The sequence below is a fragment of the Eurosta solidaginis genome, unplaced genomic scaffold (genome assembly GCF_040869045.1).
Source record: "Eurosta solidaginis isolate ZX-2024a unplaced genomic scaffold, ASM4086904v1 ctg00001126.1, whole genome shotgun sequence".
NCBI lineage: Eukaryota > Metazoa > Arthropoda > Insecta > Diptera > Tephritidae > Eurosta > Eurosta solidaginis.
In genome coordinates, this window is record NW_027136949.1 from 230,154 (window position 1) to 241,516 (window position 11,363).

The following is an 11,363-nucleotide window of genomic DNA, read 5'->3' on the forward strand; positions in this document are numbered from 1 at the left end:
TGTTTTATATATTACTTTTATTTATCTCTTCACTTATTATCTTTCGTTTTATCTTGGTTTTACTTGATTTTATCTTGATTTAATTTTGTTTTATTTTGTAACGTCTTTATTCGTAACCACGTTATTCCAGTTAGGTTAATTTATGTATGTATAGAAATGTATTTACGTAAATGGGTTTGGGTATATCATAGGGTGAGAAATAAATGTATGCATAGATTTAAGTCCCCTATAAAAAAAATTCCGGATGAGAAAAAAAAAGATAAAGCTTAATATATAACCAAATTCAACATTTTCCATTCATGTGCGTAGGTATGTATCTGTCACGCCTAATTAATAAATATTCCGTAAGGTTGCTAAAGACATACTAGATATTTTAAGGATGAAATAGAAAACATAGGTTTCCAAAAAAAAACCCAACGATCTCACAGGCGTAGCGCGTGCATTACTATGTACTTTTACTATTTACCCCTTTTTTGTAGTGTCTCTCAAGAAACAAAATTTTATTTATGTACATATATATATAGGCTACATCATATATGCAAATAAGCTAATACGTTATATATGTATGTATGCGCTTGTGATGTCCTACACTACAATTACTTCTAATCAAATATTCTTTTCGCTACCATGTACATGATTTATTCTCATTAAATTTCAATGGGTAATCTCTTTTTTTTTTTTTTTTGTTAATTTTCTCTCTATTCTTGGTTCACCAAATATTGTTAAATTGTATGTGCAGATATATATTTGAGTGTATTACATTGATTCCTAACTTATCAAGTTAACACGAATATATCTCTCTTATCCCCTAATTCTAAGTTGTCATAACATTAAATAAAATGTGTGTATATTCGTGTTGAGTGGGAAGGGACTCACCCGGTTGTTCCTAAATTTCGTGTTTGTTGTCGTTGCTAGTAAGTTGTCGTTACCGGTACTGTTGCAGCAGGCCTATGCTTGTCGGCCCTGTTGGTGTTGTTATAAAGTTATTGTTGCAGCAGACCTATATGAGGCCGCTATGCTGGTTGTTGTCACCAAAGTTGATGCTGCAGCAGGCCTATATGAGGCGGCAAAAAATCAATATTTGATAAAAACAAGTCGCTAAAATCATCAATGTAAAAATAAATTATTTAAAATGAGCGATTGTGAATGCACAAAAAAATCAATTCGTACTGCAACTCTATTGGGACTGAACAATATTAGGCAGTGGTGAATATGGTGAATATCACCCACTGCGAGCGCGCCATCTACACGTGAGATTGGAAATGCGAAATTAAAGGCAGTAGTCAATATCATAGTGCTCAACCAACCCACTGCGAGCGCGCCATCAAGTTTTACACTTGAATATTGAAATTCAAACAGCTGTTTAGGCATATTTGTATGATGTTTTGTGGTCTCACAAGAGTAGCTGATTTTATTCGTAATTGAAAATCTTTTTTATACACCTGTGATAAAATACATAATTGGTAAGTTCTAAGATGTGCATTTTTACATGAATTACAAGTGTTCACATTTTGTTCATATTGTTAGATTATAATGCCTAGGGCCACCTTAAATCCTTCAACTGAGCGAAGAAGACGTCAAGAAGGTAGAAGAAGTCGACCAAGTCAGCAACGAAATATTCATCTAGCCCATGCAAGGCAAACAATGCGTAACCGCCGACAGGAACAAAGTGCTCAAATGGTAGTCCAGCGTAGGAGTGACTTGGTACCATCATATATTTTATAGTTAAGCAGTGACACAAATTCTAGGAGAATACAGGAAAAGCTTCCAAAAACTTATTGTTGCGCACGCCTCGGAATCATTCAAGAACCACATAGAGTTGGACGTATGGCTCAACAATGTATATTTTGTAAGGCCAAACTATTTGCCAGTGAAGTTAGCGATAGAAGTTCTTCAATTTGTTGTCACAAAGTGAAGGTGAGCTTGCCAGAAATTTCTGTATGTGAAAAACTTAAAACTATAATCGAACGCAATGATGCTGTAACAAAAAACTATTTGGAAAACGTATGAAAATATAACAACGCTCTAGCATCAAGTAAACTTTTTTAACATCCCTGGAAGAGGCCCCTTTTGTTTCAAGCTAAACGGTCAAGTTTATCATAGAATTGGAGCTTTACAACCACCTGAGGGCGAAACACCCTCTTTATTTTAGACAATGATGATGCTTAGCAGTATCGTACAAACCGAGAGATTAATAATAACTATTGCCAATTTCTTAAGAACCAACTACAAACAATGCTTATAACCTATAATCCGTATGCGAGTTTATTCAATTGTGTCAAAGATATGTCTAATAATATTGCTGATATGCAAATACAATTTACTACGGAAAATGCTTTCCATCCCGGAAGATATAATGCCCACTGTATCTGAAATTGCGGCAGTTTTTTTGGGTCAAAATGGCGTTCCACCAGGCATATTTGACTTTACAATTTCTTATAAGTCAGATGGATCACTTAGTAAAATATCGTATCTGAATCCCCATTGAGATTCAATGAGCTATCCTCTGCTCTTTCCCTGTGGAGACGCAGGATGGAGACCAGGTATGCAACATGTCGACATCCACGCAACTGCAATACGAACCGTTACTACTCAATTGCAATATTATTGTTACCGTTTAACAATAAGAGGTGAATTTAATATAATACAAGCTTCAGGCAAATTATTTCAGCAATACGTTGTAGACAGTTACGTCAAAGTGGAGGTGTCCAGAGTCGCATACATTAGGTCACATTAAAAAGATTTAAGAGTTGAAAGCTATAAACGGTTAATGGATTTCTTTCATGCAGATGCTCAACAAAGAGGTGCAGCTACAGGACTTCCTGTTATCCTTCCGTCTTTGTTTATTGGTAGTCCGAGAAACATGCTTCAAAATTATCAAGATGCTATGAGTATAGTATCCCGCTTTGGCAAATCAGACATTTTCCGAACATTTACTTGCAATCCTAAATTGATTGAAATAACATCAGAACTCAAGCCGTATGAGAGGACAGAAAACAGGCCTGATTTAATCTCAAGAGTATTTCACTTAAAATTCAAATCACTTTTAGATGATTTATTAAAAAAGCACGTACTGGGTGTAGTTCTTGCGTATGTTAGTGTAATCGAATTCCAAAAAAGAGGCCTACAGCACGCGCATATTCTTCTTATGCTTCGAGAAGTCGATAAGCTCCGTTCAATTGAAGATGTGGATTCCTTAATTTCTGCCGAGCTTCCAAATAATGAGGGAGACCCGCAACTTTTTACAATTATAAAACAAACTATGACGCACGGCCCATGCGGTATTTTAAATCCAAACAGCCCCTGTATGAAAGACGATCAGTAAAGGGTTCCCCAAAGAATTTCTAAGTGAAACAAACATAAACGTCGTGAGAATTCTGATACAGCAACTACTGAAAATCAGGAAATCGACAATCGCTGGATCGTACCGTATAACTCTTACCTAAGTCGAAAATATCAGGCCATTAATGTCGTGCATTGTCCCTCAATTAAATCTGTTAAATATAAAAAAATAAAACAAACTATGACGCACGGCCCATGTGGTATTTTAAATACAAACAGCCCCTGTATGAAAGGCGGTCAGTATAGTAAAGGGTTCCCCCAAAGAATTTCGAAGTGAAACAAACATAGACGTCGTGAGAATTCTGTTACGGCAACTACTGAAAATCAGGAAATCGATAATCGCTGGATCGTACCGTATAACTCTTACCTAAGTCGAAAATATCAGGCCCACATTAATGTCGTGCATTGTTCCTCAATTAAATCTGTTAAATATTTGTACACATACGTTTATAAGGGTCATGACTGTGCTTCACTGAATTGAGCATTAACTCTGACGGGCAAAGGGAAGTAAATGTAGACGAAGTTAATACATTCTTAGACTGTCGCTATGTTAGTCCTCCAGAGCCAATGTGGCGACTTCATGAGCGCCAACTCTTTCATCGTTCACATACTATTGAGCGGCTACCTGTCCATTTACAAGAAGAACAGATGATTTACTTCCGAGCTGGTCGCGAAGCTAAAACCAATATTAGCAAGGACTCCAAACTCATGGCGTTTTTCAAGCTTTGCAATGAAGAAGAGGACGCCCGTCAGTATTTATACCACGAAATTCCCGAACACTACGTATGGTCTAAAGGCAAATGGTGCATAAGGGCGAGAAACAGTAAGTGCATTGGTCGGATGTACACCGTAAATCCAATGGATTATGAAAGGTATTTCCTTCGTATTTTACTTCTCCATACCAGGGGATCAAAGTCATACACGGAAATACGTACGGTAAATGATGTAGTCAATGACAGTTTTCAAGCAGCTGCGGAAAAATTGCATTTAGTAGGTAACAATGCTGAGTGGAAAGAATGTTTGCAGGAAGCTGTAACTTACTAAATGCCAACTCAGTTGAGATGTCTTTTTGCAATTATTTTCGTTTTCTGTTCACCAACCAGCATTTTGGAACTTTGGCATATATTTCGTGATGCATTTTCAGAGGATTACCAAAAACAACACCAGCGTGAAGAGTCCTACAATCTTGCTTTACTAGATTTAGAAAACATTTTTAAAATGCATGGCAGAACGTGTCAACACTTTTGCTTACCTCAACCAACTATAGTTGACCAGCCTAACATACTCTACAACGTTGAACAAGAACGTCAACATGGACAAGAAGCTTTTAGCAAACTGAATCAAGAGCAAACGTCAATAGTGGAAGAAGTCTTGAGTTCGGTTAGAAATGATTCTCCAAACTGCTATTTCATTGGCGCACCAGGTGGTTCTGGAAAAACATTTATTTACACTATGCTATGTCACATCCTCCGAGGGGAAAATAAAGTGGTTTTACCAGTTGCATGGACAGGCATTGCTGCGAATCTGTTACCTGGGGGACGTACTCACATGCTCTTTTTAAGCTACCTGTGCCTATTTTAGATACTTCAGTGTCATCTATGCGGCCAAACTCAAAAGAAGCACAGCTTTTACGAGAAACAGATTTATTTATTTGGGACGAAGTATCTATGGTACCTAAGGATGCAATAACCATTGTTGATAAGCTTTTGGAAGATATAACAAATGTGAATTTGCCATTTGGAGGAAAAATATTTGTATTTGGAGGTGATTTTAGACAAGTTCTTCCAGTTGTTAGACATGCCACCAGAACTTCAATTATTGAAAATTGCATTAAACGCTCACCGTTGTGGTCAAAGGTGAAAATTCGTAGATAAGTTCAAAATATGCGAGCCAATAATGACCTTGAGTTTAAAAACTGGCTACTCAAACTGGGAAATGGTGACTTAGAAATCCAACATGAAATATCCGAAGATACTATTAAAATTCCACGACAATACTACGCTGATTATGATAACCTAATTGCTAAGGTTTACGGCACAAATGAAATAAATGACAGTAACATATCTAAGTTTTACTCAACAATTATTTTATGTCGAAAAAATTACGAATGCTCGACTTTTAATGAGTATGTAGTATCAAAATTATTGTCCGGGGATATTAAAGTTTATCTAAGTTGCGATACAGTCGAAAACAATGAAAGTTATAATGCTCAGTGTTATCCAACTTAGTTTCTCTAAATCCTTCCGGCTTACCTCCACATAAACTAATTTTGAAGAAAAATACAATCGTTATGTTGATTCGTAATCTTAATGCCAAAGAAGGACTTATAAATGGTGCCAGGATGGTCGTCAGTCATTTAGGTGAGAACACAATAACTGTCAAATTAATTGATTCGGGAAAAATATCTATCATACCACGAGTTAAACTAACTCCTTCAGATCCAACTGCACCCTTCCAGTCATTCTGAGTGTGGATTTCGTTGCGAACGGTTGTGCATTGAAGTCGCGGACAGTCGTTTAAATAAATTCGTGGAGTGCCTTAAGTGTGTTTTAGAAGCATAAACAAAAGGGGTGGAAAAAACCTTTGTTTGTGTAATTAGTGCAAAGTGTTGGACATTTGGAGCCCCAATTTAGCGGTCAGTCGAAGGTAAATCTACGGCGGAGCCCTAATTTTGTGCGCGTGATTTTGGTTGCTACCAATTTTCGCCCTAACCTCAAAGTGCTTGCACGTGGAGGTAGACTTGTGTGTGCGCGCATTCCATCGCCTGTGAGGGAGTACCCAGTTGAAAACTTGTGTGTGACTACACACTGTGCCGCTTGGGAACAGTGTTGGACTACTTGCTCAGTGAGCAATTGTGGACTGCCTGCGTGAGGGGGCATAAACCTATACTTGAATTAGTGGCAGTATCAGCTGTAGTGTTTATAGTCTGCTCGTTCAGCTCGGCGTAGCTTTCGTGCCGGTCGACTCGTCCCCGATACGGGGAACAGTGTTCCGTCCGCTGTTCTCGCTGTCCTGCTGTCGCTGGCTCCTCAACCGACGGTAAAGCAGCCGATGGCGTGCCAGAGACTGCTGGTGACGGTGAGGATGCAGTCGACGGTAGTGTAACTGCGGGCAAGGACGCAAACGAGCCGAGTAAGGTAGCGGAAGGGAAAACAGTTTCTGGGGGAGTGAATGTTGAGGCATCCGGGGAAAAGGGCGCTTGCAGTGGTGCCATGTGTAGTCCCCCTGCTAGTACCGAGCCTTCCGGTGGTCAGTCCGCTGGGGGCAAAGCTACTGGTGGAGGATCTGCTGCATCTGTCACTGGTGCCGGCGCTCCTAGGGCTGCCTCTGGAGTGGATAACTCCTGGGTTGTCGCCCTAAATAAGGTCACCGCTAGTTTTAGTAGAGTGGTCTTTGGCGACAGTGGCGCAGATCTCAAGTCTGCGGAGAGGCTGATGGAGGTTTCCTCGGAGTATGAGGGCCTCCTAATGACGGTTATTGCCGAGAATGCCCGACTTCGCAGACAAATTGAGGCGACGACACTGCGGGGCGTCATGTTGGGGGGTGCATCCCCACGCGGCGGTGGACCTACCACCGCGGATCGTTCGGCGATGCCGCCCCCGGGCACGACGGTTCCGGCTGCCATTGTACCTGCGCCTGCTGTTCCAAAGCCGCTTCATACCTGGTCGGCGGTCGTCAAGGGCGGCAAACCCGGGGTATCCGCAAAAGGGGTAGTTGAGAAGATCAACAAGGAGGTTGGGCCGACACTTGGTGTACGAGTGCTCCAAGTGAAACCTGTGCGGTCTGGTGGGGTAGTTATCCGCCTACCCTTCAAGGAGGAGCGGGACAAAGTCCTCGCGAATAATAAGTTTTCTGAGGTTGGGTTGGAAGTATGCGAGAACCGGAAGCAAGGCACCAGGGTGGTCATTCGGGGGATTTACGCGCAAATCTCCTATGACGAGTTTATGGAGGAGTTCTTTCGCCTAAACCTCACGAAGGTCGACCCTGATTACCAGAAGTCTGAGGTTAGACTGATCAATCGACGACGAAGACGGACGCAGATAGAACAACGGTCAATGTTATCTTGGAGGGACCGGACAAGTTAATGTCCGCCCTCTTGGATGCGGGCCGCTGTTACGTCAAGTGGTTCTCCCTCCCGGTTCGGCCGGAGAACCTAACCTATAGCTGCTTCCGTTGCCTGAGCTTTGATCACCAGGTGAGGGACTGTTGTTGAAGGCTGCCGTCTGTCAGAGGTGCGGGCAGGAAGGGCATATTGAGGCAAAGTGCCCTAATGGGGTGCATTGCCGAAATTGCGCATTTAGGGACAGACCCGCCGCACATCTTATGATGTCGGCGGAATACCCGACATATGCTGCCGTTGTTGCCCGTGCACTCGCCAGACATTAATGGGTTTAGTCTTTCAACTCAACTGTCAGTGAGCGTTCTCCGCTGTGTGTGAATTGGGGGCGCGTATGACTGATGAGTGTTGCAGTATTGCCCTGCTCCAGGAACCCTACACTACCAATGGTGTGGTTAGAGGTATCTCTGGAGGGTTTAGGTCCTTTTGTGACCTTCGGGGCAATGCTGCAGTTGTGGTGAATGAGCCTAATTATGAATGCTTGTTGTTGAATGCGTCTGATTGGGGAGTATGTGTGAGCATTGAAGGCTCTTTTGGGAAAGCCATCTTTGCAAGCATATATTGTAAGTTTGGTGAACCCATGGAACCATATATCTAATACCTCGATACGGTGCTACAACTTGTGAGTAGCACGCCAGTTATCATTGGTATGGATGCCAATGCCGTATCCCCTATATGGCATAGCAAAATATCCAGGGCTTCCCCTGGATATGCTATTCATGGAGGGGAGAGGCGTTGGGCGAGTGGGTATTCACTTCTCACGTTCATGTTGTGAACGAACCGAGTGAGTGGTACACATTCGATGGGCCCATGGGTAAGAGTGACATAGAAGTCACCCTTATGAATCAGCCAGCAGCGAGAGTATTCACTTGCGTATGGAGAGTAAGGGGAGGTGAGGGGATAAGCGACCATAATCTCATTGAGATTTTGGTTGCTCCCCGTACCACCCCGGATATGCTTGGTACGCCTTCCTTAATAGGGTGGCGTACTTCCGGGGCAAATTGGACTCTGTAGGGTTATACGTTGAGCAGGAGTTGACTGCTATACCTCTCGATGTATTTGCAGAGCTTCCAGTAGATCAGCAGATTGCCCTCTTGAATGCTTGTATCTGGCGGGTCAATGACAGCATGTTTGAAAGGTGGAAGAAGCAGCTATTTCATCGTGTCAGGTGGTGGACGCGTGAGATAACCCATAAGAGGAGATCTGTCAGGCGCCTGAGACGTCAGTTTCAACGCGCCTGGCATATTGATTCCGATGGTCTTTCCCGGTTCAGAAGTCAACTAAGTGTGGAAACGCGTGAATACAAAAGAATGATTGTAGAGGTGAAAGAAGAAGAATGGCGCAACTTCGTGGCAGCAAATTCGAACGACTCCTGGGGGCAGGTCTACAAGATCTCTAGGGGTCGCCGCCAGACCGAAGTTAATTCCCTCCGTGTAGGCGAAAGAACAATATCAACATGGAGGGAATGCTCAGAGCTGCTTACCGAAGGGTTCTTCCCTAGGGCGGAGGTCCAGGTACCTCCCCTTGCGCAGGATGTACTTGTATCTCCACTAGAAGTTGAAGAGCTGGAATATGCATTTGGCCTGTTTAGGTCTAAACGGTCTCCGGGTTTGGATGGGATAAATGGAGAAATGTGCAAGTGTTTGCGGAAGTTTATTCCGGAATACTTGGAAGCCGTTTATGATAAATGCATATAGGAGGGTTACTTCCCGCGTGAGTGGAAAGCTGCTAGGGTTGTTGTTATCTTGAAGTCGCCCGACAACATAAGGTTTGATCCTCGGTCATACCGAGGTATCAGCCTTCTCCCAGTGCTTGGCAAAGTGCTGGAGAGGGTTATGGTTGAGCGTCTTCAGGAGCTAGTTGGGGGTAATCAGTCGGGTAGACAGTTTGGGTTCAGGAAAGGACGCAGCATTGAAGACGCCTGGATGCATGTCCAAGACTGTGTTGAGAGAAGCACCAATAAATATGTCATTGTCATATTTATTGACTTCAAGGGGACATTTGACTTCCTGCGCTGGGACAGGGTTATCGAGCGGTTAGTGGAGCCCGGCTGCCCAGAAATTGCTTTGTGGCAGAGCTATTTCTCGGACAGACGAGCTACTATCGTTGGTGCCTGTAAAAGTGTGGAAAGGGAGGTGGCTCGAGGTTGTCCGCAGGGATCCATCTGTGGTCCATATATCTGGAACATGATTATGGACTCCTTGTTAAGGCAACTCGAGCATCTTTGCAAACCCTGCGCCTATGCGGGTGACCTCTTATTAGTGGAGGGGGATTCTCGCGCCAGCATTGAGCGTACCAGTGATTTCCTATGTCATATAGTGGCTGGCTGGGGCGCCCATATTGGCCTAGAGATTTCGGTGGACAAAACTGTGATGATGCTGCTTAAGGGCAGATTGTCACAGAATCGCCCACCGGTTGTCCGCATCGGCGGGGTCAGCATCAGATATGCGACGAAAGTCAAATACCTGGGGCTGACAATGGGTTAGCGAATGAACTTCCTGCCACATTTGAATGCTCTCAGGGACAAGATGCAGAATGTTTCGGGGCAGTTACGACGCATCATTCGGAGTGACTGGGGCCTGAGTCGCCGTGCCGTTCGTAAAATATATCGTGGCCTATTCGTAGCATGTGCTACTTTTGGTACCGCCATATGGTACCGAACAGTCATGACTGCTCATGGTCAGAGGCGCGTGCTGAGCATACAGAGGTGCATGATGCTCCCATGCTTGCCCTTGTGTCGTACCGGATCTACGGATGTGATGCAGGTGCTTCTGGGGGCACCCCCTCTCGACCTGGTGGTTATACAGCTCATTGTTTCCTTCAGGCTGAGAAAGAGGGCAAGTTTGCCGCTGTTGGAGGATGAATGCTTACCGACGATAATGTGGAGAGTGGATGGTTAGAAAATAGGCGTCGATTAGAAGGGGTGGTTAGAGGGAAGTGGCAGGAGCGCTGGGACAATAGTCCCAACGGCAGATTTAATCTGAGCCTGGGTTTTCTGCTTACGGGTCATGGTCCTCTTAATGCATTCGTGCATAAAAGGAGCTTGAGCGAAACGGAGGGGTGTATTCGAGTGCCCGGAGTACTCGGACATAAGGAATTTGGGTAGTTGTGGAGTTAATGTTGAAGAAGGAAGGGTTGATGTGAGTGGAGCGCTCTTCACTAGTCGGACTATTGATTTGCTCAATAGGTATGCTTTGGAGGTGTTTAGACGGAGGAGACGTGGTGGTGATCGTGGTGGTTAATTCGTGTGTTTGTCCGTGGATGTGGGGGGGGGGGGGGGGTTCTAACCCCACATCACCCCTAGGCGGCCGGTCCGGAGTAGGTGGATACTCAACCGGAAGTTGCTTCGGCTGCGAAAATCATACCAAGACTTTAAAGTGATACCACGGGGAACAGATAGACCGCGGAGCTTGCTCCGTTTCTGTTCGGTTGCGGTTGGCCCCTTTGGGGGCATCGTGGTGGCTGTGGTTGATATCCGAATACGGTAAGAGTTGGTCAGCTCGAATGTGGAGTTGCATTGCAACCGGGTGCCATGAGCCATGGAATGGAAGAGGTGTTAGATAGGCCTCCAACCCCACCAAGGTGATGATGTGTCCACTCACATTATCGATTGGTACCAAGTAAGCGAGCCTTGGGGGCTGGTCAGACCTGCTTTGACCCGTGTACTTGGTGCATAAGTGAGGTTAGGTCTTCGAAGACAGGTACTCACGGTAAACCTACACTCGCTGTATCCTTCCAGATGACTAGAAAACAGTTTCCTTTAAAAGTCGCTTTCGCTATGACTATCAACAAAGCTCAAGGTCAAACATTCGATATAGCCGGTTTATATTTACCTAGCCCAGTATTTTCACATGGACAGTTATATGTGGCCTTTTCTAGAGTCAGGCGATTCGAAGATATCACT